Source organism: Balearica regulorum, chromosome 16 (genome assembly GCF_011004875.1).
Source record: "Balearica regulorum gibbericeps isolate bBalReg1 chromosome 16, bBalReg1.pri, whole genome shotgun sequence".
NCBI lineage: Eukaryota > Metazoa > Chordata > Aves > Gruiformes > Gruidae > Balearica > Balearica regulorum.
In genome coordinates, this window is record NC_046199.1 from 5,784,760 (window position 1) to 5,798,153 (window position 13,394).

At 47.3% G+C, this 13,394-nt stretch overlaps 1 protein-coding gene across 6 annotated transcripts in view; it reads right to left on the reverse strand.

Moving 5' to 3' along the window:
- The window catches only part of ZHX3 (zinc fingers and homeoboxes 3), a 49,145-nt gene that overhangs the window by 24,108 nt on the left and 11,643 nt on the right, over positions 1 to 13,394 (reverse strand). For 4 of the 6 annotated variants that reach the window (XM_075768897.1, XM_075768898.1, XM_075768899.1 and 1 more), the window contains exon 2: positions 7,368 to 7,478. The exons of the other annotated variants lie outside the window; for them this stretch is intronic. The gene's annotated coding sequence lies outside the window, so the exon portion shown is untranslated. The remainder of the gene's footprint in view (positions 1 to 7,367; positions 7,479 to 13,394) is intronic. 6 annotated transcript variants of the gene reach the window in all.

Genomic DNA, 13,394 nt, shown 5'->3' on the forward strand with positions numbered 1-13,394 from the left:
AAGGGGAAGAAGCGTTCACAGTCTGCAGGACTCGTCCCCAATCACGTCGGAAGCAGACAAGGTAGCTTCGCAGTGAAACCCCGCAAGGGTAATGCTCTTAAGATCAATCACGCAAATCCTCGTGTCAAGCTGCTTACCCAAGTGGCCAGGATCAGGCAGAGCAGCCGAGCAAGAGGGTTCATTAAGTGAACTCTCCCTGGATTAATGCTGTAAAACTGCACATACCTTCCAGTGTCAACTGGGAAAGCGTTTTGCAGCACTGTCCAAAACACTGAAGACCTATTCTGTCACTCTTTTTGAGGTTCTTCTAGACCATCTGCTTTCATAGCAAAAGGACTTGGCAATCGCTAGGGGCAGCACCCAAATTCAGGGCCAGCTGCTCCTATCCGTACCCTTCATCCTCTCCCCACTTCTAAAATCAGGCACAAGTCTCATCACCACCTGGTACGTGCTGGTGAGTGGTGAAAAGCTGCTAGAGAAGGAGATACCCTCACCTTTTAGGTTACATGAGTTGCCATCTTGGGCAAGGTCCCATGGGACCACAGCTCCCCACCGGTCAAGCTCGTAGGAGGATATTCAAGTTACGGCGAGCAACACACCACTTGCTGTTCCTCAGAGCATACAGGTGTTCTGAAACCATTCACCAGGGACCATCTACAGTAGGAAATTGCTGCTAGCTGCCTCCTTGTTGCCTGGCATCTTCTCCTCCTCCCTCCCTTTCTCTGCCAGCAGCTATTTCCATGGCATTTTAGATTATCCCCAAGGGATGCTTGCTGAGCCCCTCTGCAGAGCATCTCCTTTTAGGATCTTCCAAGAGACAGCTGTGAAGGCGTTCAGATATCACACGTCCGTGTGAACTTCCATGCACACGCATGCCAGTCCGGAGCTCCCCCTCCCCATTGCACAAAGTGGCTTGAACGATTAAAAGTCACACAACTTAGGGGAAAAACGGCCTTAATATGCGTTGTGCCAGTGTGAGGATCACACAAACCACACAAGGGGAAAAGAAGCAGCTTAGACAGGATAAGTGCCTGAAGATATCCCATCCCCTACACTGACAATTTGATTTCTTCCCTTCTACCAGTGCCAGGCCTGCTGTTCCAGACACAGTTTTACTGTGGGAGGGTTCCCAGCTACAGGCAGAGTCTAAGGGAATAGCTGGCAGACCTACCTGACGCCTGAGGTTTACAACCTAGAAGCAGCCCCAAGCTGTTCACCCTGCCCTGGAGAGCACACGCTGCCAGGTGCCCAGCCTCGCAGCATCCCACCCGGCACGTCATTAAACAACTCAAGATACCTTGAAGAGAAAAGGGTTTGGGGTTTTGGTTTTTGGGAAGGGCAGAAGAGAGATGAAAGCAAAGCTTCTGTCCAAAGGGGATGGATTTTCCCAACTGCCGGGCCATGCCTCTTGCACAGGTGAGAAAAACTTCACACGACAAATATTCACACCAAAGATGAAAGAGCTGGCCCCAATTTACATTCTGCTGCTAAGTTGCTTTGGTGTGCTTCTCAACAGCCTGCACAAGTCATTGTACCCAACTAGATAACCAGAGGGAAATACAGATATCTGTATTTTCATTATTTCTGGAGAGTCAGATACTCCCCAGGAGCATTTTTTCCCACCCACAAACACCATGAGGCCTGATTTTCTGCCACGTCTCAAAGATGCTCCTTTCTATCTGCTCAACCACAGCATCCCGCACCAGCTGGAGCCCCATCGCTGCCGGAGGTGCGGACACAGGGTGAGGGTCTCATGCCAGCGGCTCTCCTGGATCCACCCTGGACCATCAGGCTCTAGCAGAGGGAAGAGGGGCTGCACACCGTCAGGACAAAGGAGGTTCAGCATCGCTCCCCTGCAGCGCCGAGCAGTGGCTGCAACGTGGTGACCCCCCCACTGGAAATGAGGAAATTGAAGCGGGGAGGGATGAAACCATCTGCCCAAGGCACGGCCACACACTGCAGCAGGAAGCGGCTTCACGTGCCAGCATCTTTATTCAGAAAGCCATCACCTCTCCCTGGCATCCACCCGGATTTAAAGGGGAAAGGCAGCAAAGGAGCAAACGCAGAAGAATATGTTAAAGGAAAACTTCATGCCAAGGCCAAAGGAGCACGAGAAGGCTGCTCTACCCAAACTGGCCATCGATTTAAAGCTAAAGAAAGAACTGAAAGCGATGCTAAGGAAGGCTTCTCAGCTCAAGGAACAACCATCTTGCCGGTGCAGATCTGCAGTGATGCAGCAAGCGCCGGGATCTCACAGAGCAAGAGCTCTGGGCACCTATAAACCCATTCAAACTGATCATCCTGTTGTGTTCCTCCCAGCAGGACAGAAGAAAGGCCCATGAGATGGTCACACTTTCTGCTCCATCCAGACTCTTCACACACTGGCTACGGCAAAGGGCACGGACTGCTTTCCCGCTGCCACAGCTCCTGGCTGGAAGGGAAATGCTGTCACCGGCGTGTTACAGAAAGGGAAATGAGGCACAGAGCAATTTTAAATAACTCGCCCAAGGTCACAGGAAGGTTATAGCAAAGCAAGTAATTGAACCCAGGACTTGCGAGTCCCCAGTCTAGTTATTTATCAGAGATCATTCTTTTAATGGGTCACCTTTAGTCAGAAACCCTCCCACTTTGCACACAAAAGCACTGCCAAGAGATTATGCTGAATTATATCGGCAGAGAATCATTACAAGTTTCCTTTCCAGCCCAACAGGCTCAAAGGGTTGTTTTGAAAATAAAATAAAATACAACTTGCAGTATGTTCAGTGTGCTGGAACAGACAACTCCCCAAGCACTGCAGACAGCTGAACCACCAAAGTGCTTGTAAGGCTCCAGATCAAGCTGGGAGATAAGGAGGGGGTTCTCCTCCGCAGTTAATCCTGTTGTTTTGAAGGGTGGCCTCCAGTGAGTAAGAGCTTACCGGTTCCTGAGCTTCACCTTGGATTTGTATCTTCATTCATAAATACCTCTGGATGAAACAGAATATTGCAGCCTTAGCACCGAGCGAAACATCATAAAGTCTTTCCCTTCGCACAAGGCCTCTCCTTGAACCTGGTGTGCCACCGCTTTGTGCTGCTACAAAAACAACCGAATGGACTTTAGCCACACTTTCACGGGCTACGGGCACAGGTCTTTGCCTTCCTAAAGAAAATCTGCTGAGGCATCTCTCGGCATACCCCAGTCCATTCACAGAAACTAGAAATGGCCTTTGCTGGAGCCTTCCATACCCTCAGGGTACCCTCACCAGGCAGGGCTGGTTGGAGGCATCTCGGCGGCATCCAGGCCGGCTGCTCCTGCGAGGCTGTGGCGCGGGGACGGCCACCGTTGGACCCCCAGCAGTACAACCTCCCCACGTACCCCCACGCCTTCCTGGGGGGCAGCTCGCCTCGCTCACAGAGCCCAGAGGAACAGCAGAGCCCAGGCTGCAGCACCGCTCCTGATCCCCAGCACCGGGAGAAGCCCACGCACATGCAAACAGGAACAGCAAACCCCAAATCCTTCCAATAAACAGATGCAATTTTTAATACAACAGCCAATCAAACCGCATCCGGGGATATCTACAGCGCTCAGATAATTCTCAGTTGATGACAAATAGTGAAAGTGTTGGGCAATAAGTTTGGAAAGAGCCGGGCAGGATGGAATTCGCCTTTCATGCAATACAATGCGGGCTGCACGGGGGGGAGTCAAAACAGTTAGCGCGGGTCTAGCCAAGAAGTTATGCAGCATTTAAGCATCCAGTGGCCTCATCTTTCTGTGTACAAGCAATTTAATTTGTCAAACTGATATTGTATACGTGTCCTGAGCAGACAGGTCAAGAAGAAATAAAGAGTAGGAAGGGAGGGATGAGGAGAAGGGGTGCAAGGGCATCAGGAAAAAAATTGTCTGAGCTGCAAGCTGGGAAAACCTTATGGGTACACATAGTGACTGGGGAGATGTGAAAACAGAGGTGAACCACTGGGGCCAGATCCCAGAACAGCTTTGCAATTCCATGCTCAGGGCTACAGCCACCTGCTTGGGGAACGATGAGCGTTATTTGGTGAGCCCCAACCATCACCTTCCTAGTGAGCACCAAACCCCGTCGGCTCAACAGGAAGAGAGGAGAAAGAAAAAAAACAAAAAACAAAAACTTTGCCTCCACTAAGACTCTATTGCAGGAAAGAAAACAACAACAAAACCCAAGCACTACCAAATTAAAGGGATAAAGGACAACTCTCTTTTGCAAAGCCTTTTGAAATGTGGAATTCTTTACTTTGCACTCTACTACAGATTTGCAGGTGAACCTTTGCCCTCAGGAAAAGTTTCTCTGTCAGGGTAGGGAAATTAAATATATATTTTCCCCATCTCTTCTTTACTGGCAGAGCAGAGGCAGATGTTCGGTGGAACAGCTGATCGCAGCCATACGACGGGATAACCCTGCCCCAACCCATCTTGCTTTAAGGCTACTCACCAGAAGACCTTGCTGTCGCTCTGCAACACCTGACCGTAAACCCCGGTGAGGAACACGTTCAATGCTGTAGCTGGGACCAGAGATTTCACGCAGAGCACCCAGTTTTGTGAAAGCACCGCACGCTTTTCACGCCATGGGTCCTGTGTTCAGTACAGCCACGCCGTCTGACCGGGATGAACCCCTCGGCCCTCTGCAAGAACCAGCTCAGCAGAAGCATCTCCAGGAGGTTATTAGCAACAAGACCAAACTAGCAGCCGTGGGCCTCCAGATCCATGGGCCCTAAACACAGGGCTGAAGAGGCGTGACGTCAACTATGTAAAAAATTTGCTTGCTTTGAAATCCTACTCCTATTTATTTATGTTACAGGAGTACCCAGAGGCCTCAGCCAAGCCAACGTCTGCCCTACAAAGCTCAGGCTGGAGAAGGGCATTTGCACATGTAATGGCCACCTCCACGCAGAGCTCCCACCCTGTGGCTGGTCACAAGCTGCTCAGTTTTGCAGTAGAAATAAATAATAGCCAGGTTTTGAGGAGAGGAGGTGCAGCAGCGGGGCGGGCAGGCTGTAGGAGAGCTCCTGCACAAGTGCTGGGAGCCAGGCCACCGGCCAGACATCACGGACGTTGGTGTCCCTGGGGCTTTCCTAGAGCTCCCACAGCGGAGCTAAGCTCTGCCTCTCAGCAGCCACAACACCCTGGTGAAAACGCTGTGCACGGAGCAGGACCTCGCTCCGCAAACCCCCACAAGGATGTGGTAAAGCTTGTTAACCTAAACAGACAGGTCTAAGATTGATTCATAGGAAGGATGAAATCAAGAGGTAAAAATAACATTTCCAACACACCAGTGACATACTGAGCCCTTAATCCAACGGACTATTTACAGGCCAAGAGCATTCCTCCCTGCTCTTACCTTCATCTGTAAGGTCCGAGTCAACAGCCGCTTTGGTGGAGCCTGTCTGAAGGCAACAGGCAGCCCAGGGAACAGCCGAGCCCGAGAACTGGGATTAGCAGGAGGGGAAGGGAAGTTAAATAATTGAAACTAAGCACAGCTCACTAGGATGTTGCTCCACAATACAAGCGCTGAAAGTTGAAAACTTAAAACATTTCCTCCCCGAATGCATTAAATTCCCATTTTCCTATTTCAAAGTCTTCTACTTGCTTCAGCATCCAGATATGCACTTCCTAAATACGCTGCTAGGAATAGCGTGTTGTAAGCAAAGTTTTACAAAAAGGGAAGGTTAACACACAACATATTTTTCCCATTACTTCAATACATCCTGCAAGCTTGGTAAAGAAAGAGTCTATTTAAAAATCTAGGGTGGGGAAGAATTAGCTCACCAAAACCATAAACAGATTTGCTTTGCACTTTCAGTCCAAGAGAAAAACAAGACAGACTATGTGCATATTGATGCAGACAATAGCACAATCGTTTTAAAAACAAATGAATTGGGAGGGAGAGGACACTAGAGGAGGGTGGGGGAAAAGGAGGAGTGGAGAAAAAGAGGCCAAGTCCTAGAGCAGAGATCCTGAGTTTGGTTCTTAAAGCTCCCTAAGCAGACATTGGAAAGCCTCCGTGTGCCAGCGCAGGTCCGCGAGCACACAGGGAGGATGACACACGTTGCTGCAATGCCACAATCTGTCTCTGGGTGCAAGCCCTGGAGTAATAAACGACATTATTTTCTGCAGATGTAACACAAAGGAATCCTTCCCACTTACCCAGTGACCTTCCGCACAAAGCATCCAAACACATTATTACTATCTCTCAGTGGCAAATACCAAGGGATATAAAACTTAATTCCCTTCTCCCTACTCTCCCTCCCAAGGGGCCCTGACTCTCTTTACCAAGGCAGAGCGAAGCTACAAAAGCTTTACCCTCTTCCTCCTGCTGACTTCTCCATCTACAATCTATAAAGACAACCCGGAGAGCAACAACGTTCGCTGCTTTTGCAAGGCTACTGCCATAAGGTATTTGAGGACCCACCTAGTATGCAATTAATTGAGGCACCTTCAAGGAGGACAGCTCTCAGGAGGCTGAGGGTCCAGGTGGAGCCCAGCACATCATGAGCTGCAGCAGGGTCCGTTAGTTTATTCCTACCAGTTTCACAGGCTGGATTTAGCCTGCGGAGCTCGAAGGTTGTCAGGAAAGCTACAGCAAACTGCATCAGCCCAGCTGTTGCACTCCCAACGCTGATTATTTAATAAAGTCTAGAAACAAGCAGTCTCCAGGCATGGCACAAGCTGGGTAGAAATCACTCTTGGCTTTGAAAATTCCTGTTTCTGTGGGGACACTGTCATGTGTCACACAGCCAGGAATGGGGTGAATGAATTTCCCACCAGTCTGCTCACTGATGCTCAACCATTGAGCTTCACTTCTTACAAATAAAATGGCTTTGCTCTGGTATGAAACCCAATTTCTTCTTCAAAAATCTGGAACGGTGTAATGGAAAACCAGAGTTTTATTTCCAAGCACACTTCTTCCATCCACAGAAGCCAAAGGGAAAATGCATCGCTCTCCTGACCCCTCATCCACGCCACGGGGCAGATGAACATTTATTAAGTTATACGGATTCTTAGGAGTGGGGGAAAAAAATAAATCAGTGGTCTAACACAAAGATAGAGGAGCACTGGCCAGAAGAGTACAAATGCACAGGACATCTGAACTCTGGCCTGTCCAAAGCATGACATTCAGAAACAAAAAAAATAAATAAAAATTGCCTCCTCCTCAGGGACAGGTGGGAGCACAACCCATGATCCACACTGAGCATGGAGCAGAGCGGGGCTCAAAGGTTAACGGAGGAAACCACTGCACGATCACTTATTTCATCCTGCAATACATTGAAATACGCCCCACTTCTCTGCCCAAGCTAAGACAGAATGGTGCAGGGTCCATATCGCACACAGAACCCGAGGTGGCAGCGGTGACCTACCTGCAGGAGGGACCACGTCCTCAGCCCGCCGTTCTCTAGTTCCTCCTCCACGCTCGTGCGCATCTTTAAAGTGCCTGTAGTCGCTTCAGCTGCGCCCCGCGGGATTCAGGGCTGGAAGAGAAGGCGTTACATCAGAAATTACTGCTGCACCTCCGAAGGAGAAGGCAACCCTTGGTTAGTAAAGGCTAAAAGTAAAAATAAAACACTCATTGGGTTAAGGCGTCTCCCAGCTCGTGCCATCCACCCCGCTGTGCTCCCACAGTACATCCTCACTGAAGCATCCCAAAACACGCGTCTCTGATTTTTATTTTTTTTCCCCACTCAATTAGCAAAGACATAATTTATCAGAAGTTAATCGAGTTCACTGAATTAATCGCCGAGCACTCAACCTCGCTGGCTCTCAACCCAGTAAAAGTAAAAACCTCCCAGCTACGACGTGCTAGAGACCAGGGACACTGCTCCCCGGCTCTCGGCCACTGCTCACGGGCTCGGTTCGTTAACAGGACTGGAGAACGAATTTAAAGAAGGAATCAGAGCACCCTGACCGACACCACTGCAGCCTGCGGCTATATATAACCTGCAGCTTTGCTTGTAGCTGTGGGCTTCCTCTCTGCCCTCCATTTTCCTCTGCTGCCGTCCAGTCCTCGTTCCCTCATCCCCGGAGAAGCAGCAGCCCCGTGTATTTCATAATTTCTAAACTTAACCGTCTAAAGGGATAACCAGCCAAGTGGATTTCTGGGATTAAGTTCAGACTGGGGGAGAAAACAGCGTACTGAAAAAACAAAGAGTCATCCTGGAAAAAGGTGAGCCAGAATTCATAATAAGGAAGAAAAATAGGAAAATTATGTTGTGATTCCAGAGTAAAGGAAAATTTATGCTCGTTTGCTGGTGCTGCCAGAGACAGGTTCTCCTCCCCCAGCAACACGTCCCCAGCGTCCCTGTGCTTCAGCCAGCTCCTGTCCCCTGATGTCCCCTGGCAAAGCCCCGCGGATCTGCCCCTCAGGTTGGATCCTGCTGACCACACACTTTGCACACCACCAGGGAGTTTCTTTGATTAAAATAAATAAGTAAATAAGTGGCATGGAGAGATTTCACCAAATAACCAGCACAGATGCCTTACAGCTTAGGAAGGTGCTTCCCTTCAAAATCCTGCAGACAAGAAGCTTCCACTCCGGCTGTAACCGCACAGACTGAACCCCAGCAGGAGTTAACAAAGAAAAGACCAAAAAAAAAAAAAAAGCGCAAAGGAATTGGACAAGTGTTGAGGGACATATAAAGGTTTTTCTTCGCTAAGCACTCAGGTGTCCCGACACTCCCTGCTGCAAGGCCTACGGGGACAAAGCTTCCCCCAGACCCACGGTACTGGTTGTTGTATGTTATTTGCTATATATTATTTTCCCTGATTTAATTCACAGGATATGCAAAACGAGCACAGAACTAGGGGAAAATTCAGCCCCAAGTCTGGTAAATCACAAGAGTTCAGAGAACAAGAAAAAATGCTTGAAATGCCTGCTAGATGCCACAGCTTTTTCTTTTTTCCTTTTCTTTTTTTTTTCTCCCCTAAAATGAAGGGAAGGCTTATTCTGAATCAACTGGGTTTCAACACACTTGGAAAGATCCCAGTGTTGAATGCCGGGACCTTGACATAACAGGTGACAACCTTTTCTATGCCAGAAAAAGTTTAACGTCTAATAAGAAACAAATATTAGACTGCTGATGGAGTGGGTTTTTATTCCAGTAATTTGTGTAAATGTCCTGTAACGACTTGCACAATGCAACCATCTCCCAAACGAAGTGATAACAGCACGGCCCCTGCCATTCCTCCTCCGATAACGTTACCTCTCCCTTTATTGCACGAGCTCTCTCCGCTACGGTAGGTTTAATATTATTCACACACTTCTTGAGGGATTCAACATATGCCTAAGACCTAGCAAACAAGATTTCGTGATCCTTGGAGTACCTAAATTAAGAAGAGTGACCTTGATCACAGCAGTCTGAGCAGCTTCGCGCTTCCTGAAATTAAAGGTGGTTTAAATAGAAACTTAAGCTGGAGGCAGAAAAAAATCTGAGTTTCCCAAAACCTTGTTCAGAAATATGAACCGAAAACTCTGCAAATTTGGCACCGTGAGCCACTGTTACCCTAGCAGCTCCTCCCTGAATTGCCTGAAGCTGGTGCTTCGAGTAAAATGATACAGGAGAGAGCTGGGGCAAGGTGGCAGGGGTTGGGGCTTCCTCTGAGCAGCATGTTTATCACTGAAACGGGAACAGGAACAAGGACGATCAAGGAATGCTTTTTTCCTAAGTTCTTTCAAATATTAAATGCCAGAATCTGATAGCCACGATACACTCAGGTCCTTCCGTCTCAAGGATTTCCAGTGTCTGGCAGAGCCACTGACCATCAGCATTAACATCCCACTGCCGTTCTTTGAGACTTATGGTGTCCTCAGCCTTGGCCGAGAGGCTCAAAACCCGCAAACAGTTCAAGAACAGAGAATATATTCCCCAAATATCAGACTCAACACAGAGAATAAGTCATCCTCATGTACGTGGCGGTTTAAATCTGAACCACCTGGGACAGTGGGCTTGTGAAAAGGCAGGGAGAAGCGCAGCCTCCCAGCAGCATCCCTGTGCAGGGATCTGAGCACACACCGGGTCTATACATTTAAAAGTCAAAACCACTGGAAAGCCTGAAGAATAGAGATTTTTCTGTTTTCCTTTCACCTGGCAACCTGATCTCAGATTTTTATTTTTTTTTAACAGCTGTTAGCTCTCTTCTTGTTCTCTTTTGCCTTTTTTTTTTTTTTTTTGATGCAGCTGGAAAAGGAACAATGCTGTCCCAGAACAAAGCCTCTTTGCAGACCAAAGCCCGGTTCAACCTGATACTCGCACAAGCAGACAAGGCAGCCCCAAGCCCTGCTCTGGGCACGCTGCCCCCGCCGGAGGTCGGGCTGTGGAAGAGCAAAATAATATGGAAAAAGACAAAAACAACCATGGGACCTTCTGCTCCAAAATCCAAGAACATGGCGTGGTTTCTTCACCATGCCACTCCATGTCCCAACACCCACAGCAAAACAAGCCTCATTCAACACGTCTTTTGGTTCCCTTCAATGAGCGTCACAGCCCTGTTTACGACATTACGATTTAGCAGCTCTCATAGATGGTCTTGAAGTTGATTAAAGGTGGTTGTTACATCTAGCAGAGAGCGAAAAGCTCCTTCATACCTCGAGACCTGAGTTGCTTTATGTGGCTATGAAGAAAAAAAGGTGATGTGCAGTGATGCAGAGTTATGACCAAGGAAGAACTAACTCTCCTACCTGGCCTGAGATTCTGCATCTCATTTGCAAATCAACAGCACACCCCTGTCCCTGCTCTTGTCTATAAAAGAGTTTTATAAAAGTTTATAAAAAAGGTAAGCTGGTGTCAGATTGGCACCTTTGATAAGACTCGTGGAGGAAAGAGCGTGCAGAGGACACGGCAGAACACAGTCCCGACCTGCAAAGGATGCGTGTGGAGCATCCTCAGGCACACAGAACCTGCTCAGACAGCTTTGGCAGAGACCGTCCGGTCCTGCAGGCTCTGCTGCGGGTGGGACGCTGGCTTAAAAAGGTTCCCGTTCCCAAGGTACAATTAAAGGACTTGCACGTTACCATTTAGGATCTCCAAAGTGGCTGTTTCTATTTCTCCTGTATTTACACAGTGCTGGGAGCTTGTCTTTACCAATAGTTCTTTAAGGAGGAGTAGCTATACTAAAGGCAACATCGCTCACGCCCCCTCTCTTTCTCTTCCAACTGAAGTGAACCAGTGTCCTGGAAAGGCTGTATCGAGAGAGGCAAGTCATACAATTTAATGTCCACAACATTCAATTTCAGAATGAAAGAGCATAAAATATTTCTAGCCAACATCTGCTTTTGTAGAGAGGCATGCAAACTTACATTATCTTTAGTCACTTCATTCTTTTTAAGTGCCTGAAAATTTAAGCCCCACAACATCATTTGTCATCTCTTGCTTATTTTAGACTGAAAACCACCCTTTCTAGCCTCACTGCTCCATGCCAGTGCTGTGGGAGCTCAGGAAAGCATCGAGACAACTCCCACTTGCAGGAGAATAAACTGCACCTTCATGGCGCAAGAATGACCATCAGGAAATATTAGAAAGATATGTCCAAGCCATTTTCATCTTCCAGCAACTCATGCTCCACAAGCTCTTCAGACCATCAAATCTAGTTGTTACTTTTAGGAAAAGTATTGCCCAATATTTAATCTGAACTTTTTTCTCTATGATTTTAGGACTGTGACCTCTTGTCCCATCCACTGTGATCGCAGAAAGCAAAGGCCACCTTCCCTTTTAGGCACTTTTAGGCACCTGAAGATAATATTTCCTCCCTCCCTCTTGTCTTATCTAAAGCCAAACGACTCAGGCTTGTTCAGACCAGTGGTTTCTAGACCTCCAGTCAATGTCTTTACAACCCTCTGGACCTCCTCTCTCCTGCCAGCGCCAGAAGAGGACACTTTCCCCTATCATTCTGCTACTACACACCCATCTCCTCTGGGATGTTTATTTTTTTTAAGGAGAGATTACTTTTATGCCCAATGTCCAACAATTTACAAGCAGATAGAGACGTGGTCCAACTCATGTCTACCTAACTCATTTTTTCCATTGCAAAGGGAAGGAATTATGGAATTATTCCCATTAAGTTAAAAAAAAATCCTATTGCAAAGTTTTAAAAATTTTAAACCCTATTCAGTCGGATTTAAAACAAGGGGTACATGCAGCATTGAGTGTTAAAAATTCAGCAAACGATAGTCAGCTTCTCACTCTAAGAAAAGGAAACAACAGAGCAGACTCCCCCTCCTCTCATTTTCTTTTCACTGCCCATAAGGATGCTCTGAGGACCACAGGGGACACAAATATCTAAATTTTACTGTCTATTATTTGAGAGCAGAAATCATCACTTTGTTACATGTTTTATACAAGGCCTGATCATCTGTGTGATTCTCCAGTCCGGCTGAAAGAGAAGAGCACTAGTTTCACTTTCATCCAAAAATCTCAAGCCTACAGCATCCCCCAGGACATGGGAAGCTGCGCCTCCGTTCCTGCGCTGCCTGGAGGGTTTGGCATTGTTAGCTCCAGCTCCCGCTGTGAGCTGGGATATTCTGGGATGGGGAACTCTGTCAGTCCCCTGGGATCTGCTTTCCATGCTCAAAAACGTATCTAAACAGTCAATATGTTCAATAATGAATCTGAACAGTTCCTCTGTCCTTACCTCCAGCCTCTTTCAGCTGCAATTACTGGTCCCATTCACAAACGGTTTGTGGGAGCAAAGGGACAACAAAAGCAAAAATAATTGTTTTTAAAAAAATAAATACACCCTTTGAGAAGAAATCCCCCTGAGCCCACTGGGATGGGCAGCACTGCCATTAACTCAGGCATAAAATAGCCTGGGAGCCAGCAGTGACAATACTATTATAATACAAATTATTATCTCAGCTTGGCTAAGGGCAAAGGATCCTATGGGTTTTTTTGGTGCAGGACCTTGCAAACTCCACAGTTCGCAAAGAAAAACCACACTGACAGTTTTTACACTGTCCGCAATATCTTATTAGGGTGATCTGTCATTTAAACTGTCAGCCTGAAGTCTAATCATTTTAAAAAAATGAATAAAATATTACGTATTACATTCACAGGCTGCAACCACTGCCAAATTCCTCTGTCAATTTTTAAGGGATTATAATCATATTCCTCTTTTAATGTTTTATTCTCTTGCTTCTGTGCCAAAGAGATGGGAAAGAGAGTAAACGGCTACCTAAGAACAGTGTATAATGATCCAAACCAAAAGCAAAAATGGAACAAAGTGCCACACTCTCCCTCCTTGCAGGGCGATGCTCAGCAAGAGCATCCTTAGGTGTTGGCTGTAATGCAGCAGCCAAAACACTTTCAGACGCCAGTCTAATTTTAAAGCAGGTTTTCGCGTGAAAAATCCTTTTTTTAACGGAAATGCATTTTTAATTGTGAGGCAAACGCGTGGGA